The sequence below is a fragment of the Anomaloglossus baeobatrachus genome, chromosome 2 (assembly GCF_048569485.1).
Source record: "Anomaloglossus baeobatrachus isolate aAnoBae1 chromosome 2, aAnoBae1.hap1, whole genome shotgun sequence".
Classification (NCBI taxonomy): domain Eukaryota; kingdom Metazoa; phylum Chordata; class Amphibia; order Anura; family Aromobatidae; genus Anomaloglossus; species Anomaloglossus baeobatrachus.
Genome location: NC_134354.1, coordinates 472,069,437 through 472,084,363, shown reverse-complemented (window position 1 = coordinate 472,084,363; position 14,927 = coordinate 472,069,437). Strand labels below are relative to the sequence as shown.

The following is a 14,927-nucleotide window of genomic DNA, read 5'->3' as shown; positions in this document are numbered from 1 at the left end:
TGTACATGACATGAGCCTAAGGTAACAGGAATTGCGGCCATTCCACTATAAAGCACAATCCTAATAGGGCAGAATTAAGAGATAAAAACCCGATTCATCAAAGTTTTTTATTGTACAAACTACAGTAAAAAGCTTTTAAATTTTTTTTGCGCAATGTGACAGTGGCATGGCGATCCAACACAGCAAATTCATGACAAATGGTGGTGTATCTTACAGCACAAATCTTACTCCAGTCAGTAGTTGCGACTAAATTCTAGCATTCTGGCATTAAAGGTAATCTGCCACCAGATTTTTGCTACCCCATCTGAGAGCAGCATGATGTAGGCAAAGCGGCCCTGAGTTCAATGATGTATCACTAAAGTGGGCTTTACACACAGCGACATGGCTAGCGATGTCGCTGGTGAAAGCACCCGCCCCCGTCAGTTGTGCATCACGGGCAAATCGCTGCCCATGGCGCACAACATCGCTAACACCCATCACACATGCTTACCTGCATAGCGACGTCGCTGTGGCCGGCGAACCGCCTCCTTTCTAAGGGGGCGGTTCGTTCGGCGTTACAGCGGCGTCACTAAGCGGCCGCCCAATAGAAGCGGAGGGGTGGAGATGAGCGGGCCGAACATCCCGCCCACCTCCTTCCTTCCTCATTGTGGGCGGCCGCAGGTACAGTGTTGTTCCTTGTTCACACACATAGCGATGTGTGATGCCGCAGGAAAGATGAACAACATCGTTCCTGCAACAGCAACAATAATCGGGATAGGAAAGACTGGTCAACGATCAACGATTTGGTAAGTAATTTTGATCGTTAACGGTCGTTCCTGCCTTTCACACGCAACAACGTCACTAACGAGGCCGGATGTGCGTCACGAATTCCGTGACCCCAACGACATCTTGTTAGCGATGTCGTTGCGTGTAAAGCCCGCTTTAGATTAGTGGCTGCAGCCGTTCTGACTCAGTGAAAGATTTGAGATTCTGCATGTAGCAGAGCTCTGTGAGCTGTCCCCACTAATACCAGGCTTTCAGTTCCCATTTCCATAGACAGAAGCTGTTAATCACAGACGGGGGTGGAGTTGGACTAGAGCTCATGAACTGAGACCCACTAATGAGAAAGATAATAGGCTTAAGCAAACATTGCAGGTAAACAAAAAAAGACTGTGAGATGACACTTGCAGCATGGTATCTTCAGGTTACATTACAGAAATCTGCTGACAGAGTCTCTTTAAAGGGAATCTGTCACCAGGTTTTTGCTACTCTGTCTGAGAGCAGCATAATGTAGAGACAGAGACCCTGATTGCAACGATGTGTCACTTACTGAGCAGTTTGCTGTCATTTTGATAAAATCAATGTTTTCTTTGCTGCAAGATCTAGCAGTTATACAGAGCTCATGCATATGATGTACTAGCTGGCAGCAGGCCAAGTAGTCCTCTAATGATAATGTACTGCTGATTAAACAGTGATTTTATCAAAACTGCACTAAGCAGCTGAGTAAGTGACACATCGCTGGAATCAGGGTCTCTGCCCCTACGATATTCTGCTTTCAGATTAGGTGGCAAAAACCTGATGACAGTTTCCCTTTAAAGCCATATCCTAGTGTTATGCAAGCATTGTAAATGATAAGCCAACCTTGTGAGAGAGTAAAGTCTGTGTTAGCCCACCTCACCTGAAATTTCATTAATGTTCTTATCCAGGAATATATTTTTTTACTATTAGCCTAAAACCTAAGAGGTCTGTTCCACCCGATGCTGGCTCAGCGCGATCATTAACCAATAACCACTTCTGCTCCACATCAACAGAGCAACTCTTCCTCTTCTGGGCTGCTCTGTTAACAGATCGTCTCTAAGGCTATGTAGGCACGCTGTATTCTGGCTTGACAAATAAACTGCAGCGTTTTGATTACTGTAAACACTGGGTTTGACAAAAAAAAAATGCATCCAAAACGCATGCATTTTGGATGCATTTTGAATGCGTTCTGAATGCATTTTGGATGCATTTTTAACAGTGCACTCGGCTCTGCTACATCCCTACATCGCCATAGACCATGGCTGACTGCAAGACAGAGCCACGCGATCAGAATGAACTTGGATTAACTTCACCCGACTTCATTGTAATCGCGTGGCTCTGTCTGTGTGCCATGGCCTGATTTGCGGTCACTGGTGAAGGACTCACCAGTTACCGCAAATCCGCTGAGTGACTGAAGTGAGCCACGCGATCAGTTGGAGTCCTCCACCCGAGACCGCAAACCACTGAGTGAGGGCACCGCTGATCACTTCAGTCACTCAGGGGATTTGCGGTCACAGTTGGAAGATCCAGCTATGGCCGGGGGTAACCTGAGTGACGTCACCGCTGATAGCGCAACTCACTTCAGTTGCTCCGTGGAGCTGACAGAGAGCGGTCGTGGTCTGTGGCTGCTCGCTGTCAGCTTCCAATGTAGCAGAGCTGGACGCGTCGTGGGACCTCGTGTGGATTACGTCAGATCTGGAGGGCTGTTTGGGGATTAATAAAGTGGTGAAAGAGGGTGTTTGTCTTTTATTCCAAATAAAGGATTTTTTGGGTGTATGTGTTTATTTTTTATAACTTACAGATTAATCATGGGGGGTGTCTCATAGACGCGTGCCATGATTAACCTAGGACTTAGTGGCAGCTATGGGCTGCCATTAACTCCTTATTACCCCGATCGCCACAGCACCAGGGCAATTCGGGATCAGCCGGGTAGAGTCCTGGGACTGTCGCATCTAATGGATGCTGGCTGATATTTTTAGGCTGAGGGACTCCCCATAATGTGGGGCTTCCCATCCTGAGAATTCCAGCCTTCAGCCGTGTGGCTTTACCTTGGCTGGTATCAAAACTGGGGGGGGCCCCTGGCGCTTTGTTTTTAATTATTTATTTATTTATTTTACTGCACGATATAGACCTGCCCACTGGCAGCTGTGATTGGTTGCAGTGAGACAGCTGTCACTCATCATGGGGGCTTGTCTAAATACAACCAATCATAGGCACCGATGGGCGGGGGAAGCAGGGAATACGAGATGTTATAATGATTGGCCGGCATTTTCAAAAGCTGGAGAAGCCGCCGGAGCCTTGTGACAGCTGTACAGCGCTGCGTCAGTGATCGGTGAGTATGGAAGCGAGAGACCGACGGACCAACCGACAGAGTGAGACTGACTGACATCGACAGAGAGACAAACCGAATGACCTGCGTTTTGTCAAAAAAACATGCAGAAGGCAACAAAAATGCAGTGCAAGCGCACAGCTAAACATTTTGGTTGCATTTTGACACACCTCATTGATTTCCATGGGTGGAAAATGCAAACAAAACGCATAAAAGAAAATAGTTACATAGTACATACATAGTTACATAGGTTGAAAAAAGACCTAAGTCCATCTAGTTCAACCTTCCTCCACCATTTCTACATTTTGTCCCTAAGGCTAGGTTCACACTTCCGTTGTTTTGCATCAGTCACAATCCGTCGCCTTGAGGAATTACGGTATCCTGCAAATATTTTGCAGGAATCCAGTTTTTCCCCATAGACTTCTATTAGTGACGGATTGCGACTGATGATGCTGCGTTGCATCCGCTGCGTCGCGGTCAGTCGTTTTTTAACTGACCGCCGGGCGGGAGCAACGCAGCCTGTAACGTTTTTTGAGCAGCGCAATCCGTAGGATTTTGCTGCGCATGCTCTCTCTGGCTCCCTGCACACGAAACCAGGATACACATCGGGTAACCAAGCAATGCGCTTTGGTTAGTTACCCGATATTTCCAGTGGTTACGTGTGCAGGGAGCCAGCGTTAAGCGGTCTACGCTGGTATCCAAGATAAATATCGGGTAACCAAGCAAAAAGTGCTTTCCTTTTAGTTACCCGATATTTACCCTGGATACGTGTGCAAGGAGGCCGACACTTCCCTACTTGGCTCCGCCCCCTCCCGCACTCCACATCTGTACACACTCACACACACTCACACACACACTCACTTGTCCCCAGCCCTGCAGTCCCCGCGGCACTGACGTCCTCAGCACCACGACCCCGCTCGGCTCTGCCCCCTTGCGCTCCGCCCCCTCGCGCTCCGCCCCCCCGCACACAACGGAGTCCGACAATGATTTCTGTTCTTTGTCATCCATTGTACAACGCATCAGTCACATGCGTCAAGCAACTCATGTGACGGATGCAAAACAACGGAAATGTGAACCTAGCCTAAGTCACTTCTAACCAACAACGTTGTGGTGACATGCTGCTTTTTTAAACGCATCGATTTTGTCAGATATTTGGCATCCAAATCGCTGCGTTTAAAAAAGCAACGTGCGCATAGAATTTGCTGACTTCTCATAGACTTTGCTGGGGAAGAACAACGCATGCAATTACGCTACAGTTTAAAACACAGTCAAAACGCATGAAAAATGCACACGTGCACCCATAACCTAAAGATGTCATGCTAATTGACAGCCGTCTCTACTTAGGCAGCTGAGGCGCCTGCTATCAATCAGCATAATGTTTGCAGTCACGCCCCATCAACAGAGTAAATCGGAAGTGAAGCCACTGCTCTGTCAACATGATGTCAAAAGAAGCGGGAAAATTCCTGGCAGCAGTGGTCTATTACCGCGCTATGTCATAGAGATCAGTGACGGGCAGAACAGGCTGGTAGTTAGCAACTACCTGCCTGTTAGTTCTTAGGCCCATTGTAAAGAAATAATATAATCCTGACTAATGCTTTTAAGTTGATTTATTGTTCCTAAATTCTAGTCAGAGTCTCCTTATAAATATCATATCTGTATGACCTTCCCTGATAAGAAACGTTCAATGTACTGCATGGAATATTGTGAGTTTAAAAGACAGCAGCGTGCAGCTGACAGGTGCTGGGTTATAAAGACAGTTACATTTCTCACACGCTGACAACAAGATTAAAGGCCGCTTTACATGCTGCGACATCGCTAGTGATCGCATCCGCCCCCATCGTTTGTGCATCACGGACAAATCACTGCCCGTGGCGAACAATATCGCTAGGACGCGTCACACGTGCTTAACTTCCTAGCGACGTCGCTGTGGGTGGCGAACAACCTCTTTTTTAAAGGGGCGGTTCGTGCGGCGTCACAGCGACGTCAATCAGCGGGCCACCAATAGAAGCGAAGGGGCGGAGAGCAGCCGCATGAATGCCACTCCCACCTCGTTGCCAGAGTACGCAGGAACACTGTTGTTTGTCATTCCTGGGGTGTCACACGTAGCGATGTGTGCTGCCTCAGGAACGACGAACAACCTGCGTCCAAAATGAGCAACGATATTTCGGATATGAGCGACGTGTCAACGATCAACGATTTGGTGAGTATTTGTGATCGTTAGCGGTCGCTCGTAGGTGTCACACGCAACAACGTCGCTAACAAGGCCGGATGTGTGTCACGAATTCCGTGACCCTAACGATATCTCGTTAGCGATGTCGTTGCGTGTAAAGCGGCCTTAAGGCCTAAGCCACACGGCATGAAAATCGGAGCGAGTGGAATGCGATGTTTTATCACATTCCACTCGGACCTATATTAGCCTTTGTCCCAGCACCCATGAGCGATTATTTTTTCAGCCCTAATCGGACCGAGAAAACAATCGCAGCATGCTGCAACTGTAATGCGAGTTTTGTTTCTCTCTCACCCATTCAAGTCTATGGGATGAAAGAAAAATCGCACTGCACTCGCAGTATACCGGTATACCGCGAGTGCATGGTGAGAATGGCAATAGCTGGCAACGGAGTAGAGAGGGAGATAAATCCTTCCCTCCCCTCCGCAGAGTCGGCCCACTCCTCCTCAGAGTCGGTCCGCCCCCCGCAGCTGAGGTACGATTGCAAGATCGGACCTCAGTCGCAATGACACTCGCATGACACTCGGCTCCCGCTGTGCTGCCAGCGTGAGCCGAGTGTCATGCGAGGATCGCAGTAATCCCTGTGTGGCCCCGGCCTAAGTGTGAGACTGATAATATCTAATAACTAAAAATATTTTGTGATCCAGTAGCTTTGGGTCAATCAACAAAGTAACGTCATGAATAAAAGCAGACACCTGTCTATAGACAGGATTTCCCAGCAACATAGAAACTAGAGGTAGAAACACTAAATTGCCATACAATTCCAAGATCTCTAATAATAGACCCATTATAATCCTTGTGAGAATAGTGAACATTTTTAAACCGGTCAGAGAAAATTTGAAACAAAATTGTCAGAATTCAATCAAATTAATAGCCTTTTTTTTAATAAAATTGGCAAATCCTTGTTCTTGACTAAAGAACAGTAAAGAATGAGCTTCTCCTTTACCCAGATGAACAGCGCTAACTGCACTCACTTTCAGAAACAGCTGAGTGAGCATACTTGGCTGTTTTAGAAACCCATATTTTTCTCTTTGAAGGCAGACACCGCATGCTCACCCTGCTCTTAGAAGAAACAAGAATTTGGAGTCCTTATTTCTAGAAAGGGGGAACTTCACATAGGTCATCAGTACACCCATCCAATTTACAAGCATTTGTTCTACTAATGAATCACAGATTCAGTATACTGGAGAATATTACTATTTTATGATATAGTATAAACAACTGATGAGCAAAAGGGTAACAATGTTTTGAACTTTTGACTTTCAGGTTCCGTATCTCACCATCCACTACAGCTTCGTACATGAGACTACCTTCATTTTATTGACAATCATCTTGGCTATCTCATACATAAATTTGACTTGCAGCTACTTAGCATATGATCCATTATGCAGATTCTTGTCATGCCATTGCATTATTACTGTTTTGCTTCTGGGAGGAGTGAAGCTTTTTCTTCCTGTATACCACAAATTACAACCTGTTCTCACATTCCCTAATGGCTCAGGGTGCTATTAGGTTGATTCCCCAGCAAAAGGTTACTGGTTCGAATTGAGGAGCAGCCATGACAAAAGATTTCCAAAGAAAAGAGAGCATCATCCAGCTCATCGATACTGGTTTCTCGGCCAAGAAAATTGCCAAACTGCATCATGTGAATTCCATGACAGTTGGAAGAATATGAAATGAGGTCTGTTATCCATTCAAAAGCCAAGAGGTGGATGTCCAGGCAATATATCGAAGTCAACAAGTCGGCTCATCACAAGGTCTATCAGTTCTGGCACGATAAATGCGGCAGTGGAGGTGGATTATATGCTTCGTCATAATGAGATCACAGAGAGTCCATGCAAGCACCATGTGGCGCACGTTACACATCTGGAATGGTGGCCTGAAAAAAGTTAAAGGAGCCTCGACTTCAATATTGTCAGAAGTGTTGTCTCAAGTTTGCCAAAAAGTAGACAGTAGAAGACTGGAAAAGGGTGATTTACAGCGATGAGACAAAATGGATCGAGAAATTGAAGGAACTGTCAAGTTTGGTGGAAGAATCCTGGTGATATGGGGTTGTTTCACAGCCGAAGGCATTGGATATTTGACTAGCATCAATGGTGGTTTCAATGCTGAGCTATATGAGTATCCTACATGATGAGTTACTTTGAATACTCAAATAGTATGGGTATGAAAAACACTGTTCCAGCAGGACAACAACCGAAAAATGCATCAAGATTGGAGAAGCAATTGTTCAATAACAATGAAGTAGAGGTGCTGGATTGGCCCCCATATTTCAAGAAAAAGCTGTATGCATACCCAAAAGTGAGATGACCAATATGCACCAACATTGGAAACGTGAGAAAGAGACCTGGGATCAAATTTTGGTGGAGACCTGCTTGAATCTGATTGAGATGCCCATAAGGATTCAGGCAGTGTTGAAAGCCAAAAGGTGGATTTACAAAATACTAACAACATAATAAAAACTTTAAATTTAGATTTTTAGGTGCAATAGAGTAACAATTACATTACAGGAATCTGCATAACTAATCATATTGTAAATAGTGGAAAGTCACATTTATGTATGAGATAGCCAAGATGATTGTCTGTAACATAAAGGTAGTCCCACGTTCGAAGCTGTAGTGAATGATGAGATATGGAGCCTGGAATTCAAAAGTTAAACACATTGTAACCCTTGTGCGTGCTCATCAGTGTAGGCTCTCTCCAGCTATCACTTACATGGCCTGATAATTTATTCCACTAGCCTGGACTAGGTTATTAGCCTCCCGGCTCATGGTAGCTTTATTGTTGCTTGTCACAAAAGGCCAAAATATTATGCCATGCATGTACAACTATCAAAAAAATACCTGTCTAAGCCAAGATGATACTTGCCCATTAGGGAAAGTTTAGGAGGTGGCTCAGTGGTTAGCTCTGTAGCTGAGGTTCTAGGTTAAAATACCAGCAAGCACAACATCTGTAAATACTTAGTATGTTCTCCCCTGTGTTTGCATGGGTTTCCTCAGTTTTCCTCCCACACTCCAAAGACATATGGACAGGGAATTAGATTGTGAGCCCCAATGAGAACAGTGATGATGATGTCTGCAAAGTGCTGTGGAATATGGTGGTGCTATAAACAAACATAAATAAATATATAAAAAAAAAAAAAAATATATATATATATATATCCTCACACCAATTGTATCCAAATCCTACATCATATATACATCCAACAAGTAACCTAAAATTCCTTATTGCTGATATAAGGAGTCATCACTACAATCAAAAAGTGCCAATTACCTTTTTTTAATAAAGCTGTACTGTAGGGTTTGGTTGTCTGTAGTGTTTACTCTGGTTGGTTCAATAAATCTTAGTGCGGCAATGTTGTCAATCCATTAGCCATGTGCATTATTTATAGGCAAGTGGCAGGAAATTTCAAGTTCTTCTAGACCAGCAAGTAAATTATTTGACTGCTTGATTAGTATATATTGCTTGTAATTATTTATGCAAATTGCTAACATACAGTGGGTACGGAAAGTATTCAGACCCCCTTAAATTTCTCACTCTTTGTTTCATTGCAGCCATTTAGTAAATTCAAAAAAGTTAATTTTTTTCTCATTAATGTACACTCTGCACCCCATCTTGACAGAAAAAAAAAGAACAGAAATGTAAACATATTTGCAAATTTATTAAACAGGAAAAACTGAACTATCACATGGTCATAAGTATTAAGACCCTTTGCGCAGACACTCATATTTAAGTTACATGCTGTCCATTTCCTTGTGATCCTCCTTGAGATGGTTCTACTCCTTCATTGAAGTCCAGCTGTGTTTAATTAAACTCATAGGTCTTATATAGACAGGCACGCACCTGTGTATATAAGACCTCACAGTTCACAGTGCATGTCAGACCAAATGAGAATCATGAGGTCAAAGGAGCTGCCCAAGGAGCTCAGAGACAGAATTAGGCAAGGCACACACAGATCTGGCCAAGGTTACAAAATAATATTTGCAGTACTCAACGTTCCTAAGAGCACAGTGGCCTCCATAATCATTAAATGGAAGAAGTTTGGAACCACCAGAACTCTTCCGAGACCTGGCCGTCTAGCCAAACTGAACAATCGTGGGAGAAGAACTGTAGTGAGAGAGGTGAAGAAGGACCCCAAGATCACTGTGGCTGAGCTCCAGAGATGCAGTAGGGGGATGGGAGAAATTTCTAGAAAGTCAATTATCACTGCAGCCCTCCACCAGTCGGGCCTTTCTGGCAGAGTGGCCTGACAAAAGCCTCTCCTCAGTGCAAGACATATGAAAGCCTGCATAGAGTTCACAAAAAACACATGAAGGACTCCCAGACTATGAGAAATAAGATTTTCTGGTCTGATGAGATGAAGATAGAATTTTTTGGTGATAATGCTAAGCGGTATGTGTGGAGAAAACCAGGCACTGCTCATCACCTGCCCAATACAATCCCGACAGTGAAACGTGGTGGTGGCAGCATCATGCTATGGGGGTGTTTTCAGCTGCAGGGACCAGATGACTGGTTGCAATTGAAGGAAAGATTAATGTGGCCAAGTATAGAGATATCCTGGAAGCATACCTCTTCCAGGGTGCTCTTGACCTCAGACTTGGCAGAGGTTTACCTTCCAATAAGACAATGACCCTAAGCACACAGCTAAAATAACAAAGGACTGGCTTCAGAACAACTCTGTGACCATTCTTGACTGGCCCAGCCAGAGCCCTGACCTAAACCCAATTGAGTATCTTTGGAGAGACCTGAAAATGGCTGTCCACCAACGTTCACCATCCAAACTGACAAAACTGGAGAGGATCTGCAAGGAAGAATGGCATAGGATCCCCAAATCCAGGTGTGAAAAACTTGTTACATCATTCCCAAGAAGACTCATGGCTGTAGTAGCTCAAAAGGGTGCTTCTACTCAATACTGAGCAAAGGGTCTGAATACTTATGACCATGTGATATTTCAGGTTTTCTTTTTTAAAAAATATGCAAAAATGTCTACATTTCTGTTTTTTTTTCTGTCAAGATGGGGTGCAGAGTGTACATTAATGAGAAATAAATTTAACTTTTTTGAATTTACCAAATGGCTGCAATGAAACAATGAGTGAAAAATGTAAAGGGTCTGGATACTTTCCGTACCCACTGTATTATTGTAAACTTTCTAAAGATGAGTCTACACTTTGAGAAAAAACTTCAACACGCCAACCGAGAAGCTAATGGGATAGGAAGTTACTATAACAGTAATTTCTCCACATGGTCTTTTTAGTCAGCTGAATCTTCAACCTTGAATTGCATATACCATGCAGGATAATCGTGAATGAACAATCTTCACAATGCTCAATTCACGATTATCTTGCAGTGTAAACAGGCTGTCAATGACATGATGAACGTGCAAAACTCTCGTTCATCAGGAGAAACGATCTTTTGTGCAGCGCAAAAGATCATCATTCTTGCTGATGTCCTGTAAAACAGAACTTGCACTGCTGAGAACTATGGTAGCTTATGGGCACTGAGTGATCTAGTAACAATTGCTCAGTGTGCTTTGCTTACTTTGGGCTGCCTGTATAGACAAGCAAAGGTGTAAACAGACACTAAATATAAGCACTCGTTTCACGATTACCTTGCCTCGTAACCAGGCTGCTGATCACCGAAAATGCTTGTTCATTGAGTGAAATGATCTTAAGGGTCAATATTTTCAGACCGACGGGCAACCGCGCACGCTCCCGTGGTCTCGAAGACTGAAAAGGATGCCAGAGTGCATGCGCCACCCTCTGCAACAGTATTGGAAGCAGAAGAAAACTGACTTCAATAAGATGGCGCCTCAGTTAGCACTTTGAACAGGCATTAACTCCAATGCCATCTTACTGAAGAGTTGATTAAATACTTGTCAATGCTACTGCGCATGTGCTGGACATAAAGGAAGGGTCGCGACGGTGGGATAAAGGCCAGGCCAGCATATAGGGGCCGATGTAGAACGCAGTACCCAACCCACATAGTCCCGCTCCGATGCAACCATCAAACGAGCAGTGCATTTCTGGAATATGGAGTAAAGATTTTTCAGCAATCAAGCATGCAATCTGTCAAATGAAGGTATGATTGCAATCAGCATCTTAAAGGGAACCTGTCACCACTTTTTTGGCGTATAAGCTGCGGCCACCACCACCGGGCTCTTATATATAGCATTCTAACATGCTGTACATAAGAGCCCAGGCTGCTGTGACAATATAATAAACACTTTATAATACTTACCTAACGGTCGCTCTGCGGTGGATGAGGGCCTAATGGGCGTCTCCGTTGTCCGATGCCGGAGCCGCCTCTTTCGGCCATCTTTGTTCTCCTTCTCTAGCTGCGGTGCATGACGGGTCCGACGTCATACACACTCGCCGGCATTCAGGTCCTGAGCAGGCGCACTTTGATCTGCCTGAGCAGGGCAGATCAAATTATTGTGGTGCGCCTGTGCAGGAGCGGCGAGTGTGTATGATGGAGCCGCGTCATGCACACAGGCTTCAGAAAGAAGCCGAAGATTGCCGAAAAGGGAGGCACACACACCGGACAACGGAGATGCCCATTAGACCCTCATCCACCGCAGAGCGACCGCTAGGTAAGTATTATAAAGTGGTTTTTTTATGTTGTCACAGCGGCCTGGGCTGTTATATACAGGATGTTAGAATGCTGTATATAAGAGCCCGGTAGTGGTGGCCGGAGCTTATACGCCAAAAAAGTGGTGACAGGTTCCCATTAACACCAGTGTGGCACTGGCTTTACTTTCTTTATATAGCAAAATTCTAATGGTTGGTTGCCTTTAAGGTTATGTGACAGGAAACATTGTATAATAACTCTGTTTATCCTGCTTCTACTGAAAACACTTTAGAAAAATACACCAAACGTTAGTAAACTAAAGAATGCAGCATTATGCTAAACAAAAGTTGAATTTCCTTGATTGGATTTGGCACTTGAGAAGAGTATAGAGAGAAGAAATAATTACACCATTTATTGTGGATTGTGGAGTTTGGCCTGTATTCCCAATCTAAGGAATTATCTGTTTGAAAACATTCACCCTCCTCCACCAGAAGAGATTTACAATATATATAGCCCCTTGTGTGTCCCTGCAACTATTTCCACCAAAACCCATGTGCTTACACTATCATCTAAATTTTACACTGGACCAAGGCAAAGATCGACTGTGACACAGCACAAGGAGGTAGCGGTATATGTTAGAATTTGCTATTAAGTGGAATGCTCACCTAGAGAAGAAAAATATTAATGTAAAATAATGTAATTTTACAGGGACTATAGTATCGACCTTAGTAAGAAATGGAATTGCACAGTAACAATGGTGTATCTTTGCTCTACTCTAAGTTAGGATGGAAAGGTATGAGTGCAGCGTCATCCTGACATAAGGATTAATATGCCAAGTATGAAATACTCCTAAATGGGATGTCCCAGCAGCCTTCAGCCTAATAGGCGTCCTCATCTAAATGGCCCTGGAAGTTGGCACTGACACATCTGCTTACTCATGGATGAAGTCAACAGACCTGGAGAGATTTGCCTCCTGGTGAATTGGGTGGCCATACAGTTGCCCAGGTGTTGATATCAATGCCACCATACTCAATATATTTGGAAATAGGATGAAAAGGTTTGGGCAATAAATGAATATAGAAAGTGATGAACTTCAGAGAGAAATGTGTAAATGGGAACTACTGCAATCCAGACCAGGAGACTGTCACTCGATGGACCCCATTTTCCCACGGAGCTTTGTCAGAAAGATTTATATGTGAGAGGTCAAAAAGTTACAGACATTCTCGATAAAATCTCAACCAAAATACACTACAATAAAGCAATAAAACATATGTGTACGTTACAAGAGCGTAAAATATAGAAATGTTCTCCGTCTCAACGGGAAAAACGCTGCACACCATTGGGATGGTCTACATAATAGAAGTCAAATAACACCCCACTGGAACAATACTACATTTACTATTTAGATACGCAGAAGTGACATAAAAGACCACTGATAGTTTGGGGTAATACTATGGTCTTCACGGCTGAAATATTGTATATTTTGCACCGTCTATTGTCTTCTGCTGACAGAAGCTACACTATACATACTATATTCCTGGCTTCTGATCTGTGCTTTTTCCTATCCATCCACGTATCTCATTATTTACTATTAAGCCATCTTATTTATATCCGTCACCTATTGAAATCATTTCCGCAGATCTAACGATTGTCGTCCAATGTGTCAGAAATTCCACGCTCTTCCTGCCAATGACAATAACAGATGCATTGTCTTTTTACCATGCATCTCCCTCATTCTGGCAAAAATTCAAAATGTCACTTGATTTTTCTATAATAGAAAAAATAAATCCACTCAACATCATCATCATCATCAGCACATATCATGAAGACCCCCAGATGCCACACAGTTGGCCAGCAGCATGCCCAGTAGATCTGCCAGGCAGCATGGAGCGGGGCACCGGTGCCACGCCGGCTGCATTCTGACTCCTTTGTTGGTGATCTCCAAGGAGTTGGTGGTAACTCCCCTACACACCCTCACCATGCCACCCCAATGGCCGCAGATAATGCCCTCCTTACCTCTTGACATGTCAGCATCCGCTGAAGCTTGGGTATCAGATGTAAATCCCAGCCCAGCCCTGCAGTCAGCTCTCAGCCCAGCCACTCCCTGCAGGCAAAGGACTCAACGTGGGGGAGGAAGCAGTGACCAGAGTGGGCACAGCAATGACAGCCACGGAGTTCAGATCATACCTTGTCCTTCCAGGGGTTCATGAAGGACACCTCCACGGTCCCTGCAGCAGTCAGGACTTGTGTGCAGCTCTGAGGGCGCTCCCATTCATTGTAGTAGAGTGTCTAGTCACTTGTCCCTACAATGAAGCAGGGCTGTGCTGTGGATGCCCTCCCTGGCTGCTCAGATGCACTCAGTCTACATTACTGAATGTATGAAACAAAAGAGGAAGCAGAGGGGAGATCGCCAGTCACAGGAGGAGGAGGAGGAGGAGGGGAGATCCAGCTGTTTTTATGAGGCAGCTCAGAATGGAGACTTCTGTTTCCCAGACCGGCAGTTTTTTTTAAAAGCCAGGAGGGAGGGCAGATCTCTTTGAGGCTCAGATTTCCTCAGTCATAGCTACAAGGGCATATTGCTGCTCCTCCTATGTGCCATGGCCATGATGCTACATACATGGGTGAGACAGAGAGTCTGGCTGGGGAATCAGTCTAGTGACAGTGTGGCAATGCTGTCCTATCACAAATTACAAGTGGATGCTGTACCTGTCTGTGTCTTGTATTGTTTATGAATATTGTCCCTATTATGTATACCCCTATGTATAACCCTGGTAAAGCACCATGGAATTGATGGCGCTATAATAATAAATAATAATAATATTTCTTTATGCTATGTAAGGGAAATTTCCATTACAGGTAGAAGTTGATTTCTGTCCCATTTACAAACATTGTATTAGGGCTATACCAGGCGTTACAGGCAAAGGTTAAAAGTCGCTTTGCTATTTGAAAGTCAGTCATTTCTAGCACATAAAGCGTTACTTAAAATAGTTTAGGGAACAACATTATTTTGAGGTGTCTTAGCGGTGC

The 14,927-nt window shown here is 44.3% G+C and overlaps 1 protein-coding gene across 4 annotated transcripts in view; it reads right to left on the bottom strand.

The window, feature by feature from the left end:
* Positions 1-14,401, bottom strand: part of CLIP2 (CAP-Gly domain containing linker protein 2) — a 183,299-nt gene extending 168,898 nt beyond the window's left edge. For 2 of the 4 annotated variants that reach the window (XM_075336353.1, XM_075336354.1), the window contains exon 1: positions 13,917-14,401. The gene's annotated coding sequence lies outside the window, so the exon portion shown is untranslated. The remainder of the gene's footprint in view (positions 1-13,916) is intronic. The other 2 variants (XM_075336351.1, XM_075336352.1) reach the window with 2 other exon arrangements.
* Between the last annotated feature and the right edge of the window lie 526 nt (positions 14,402-14,927).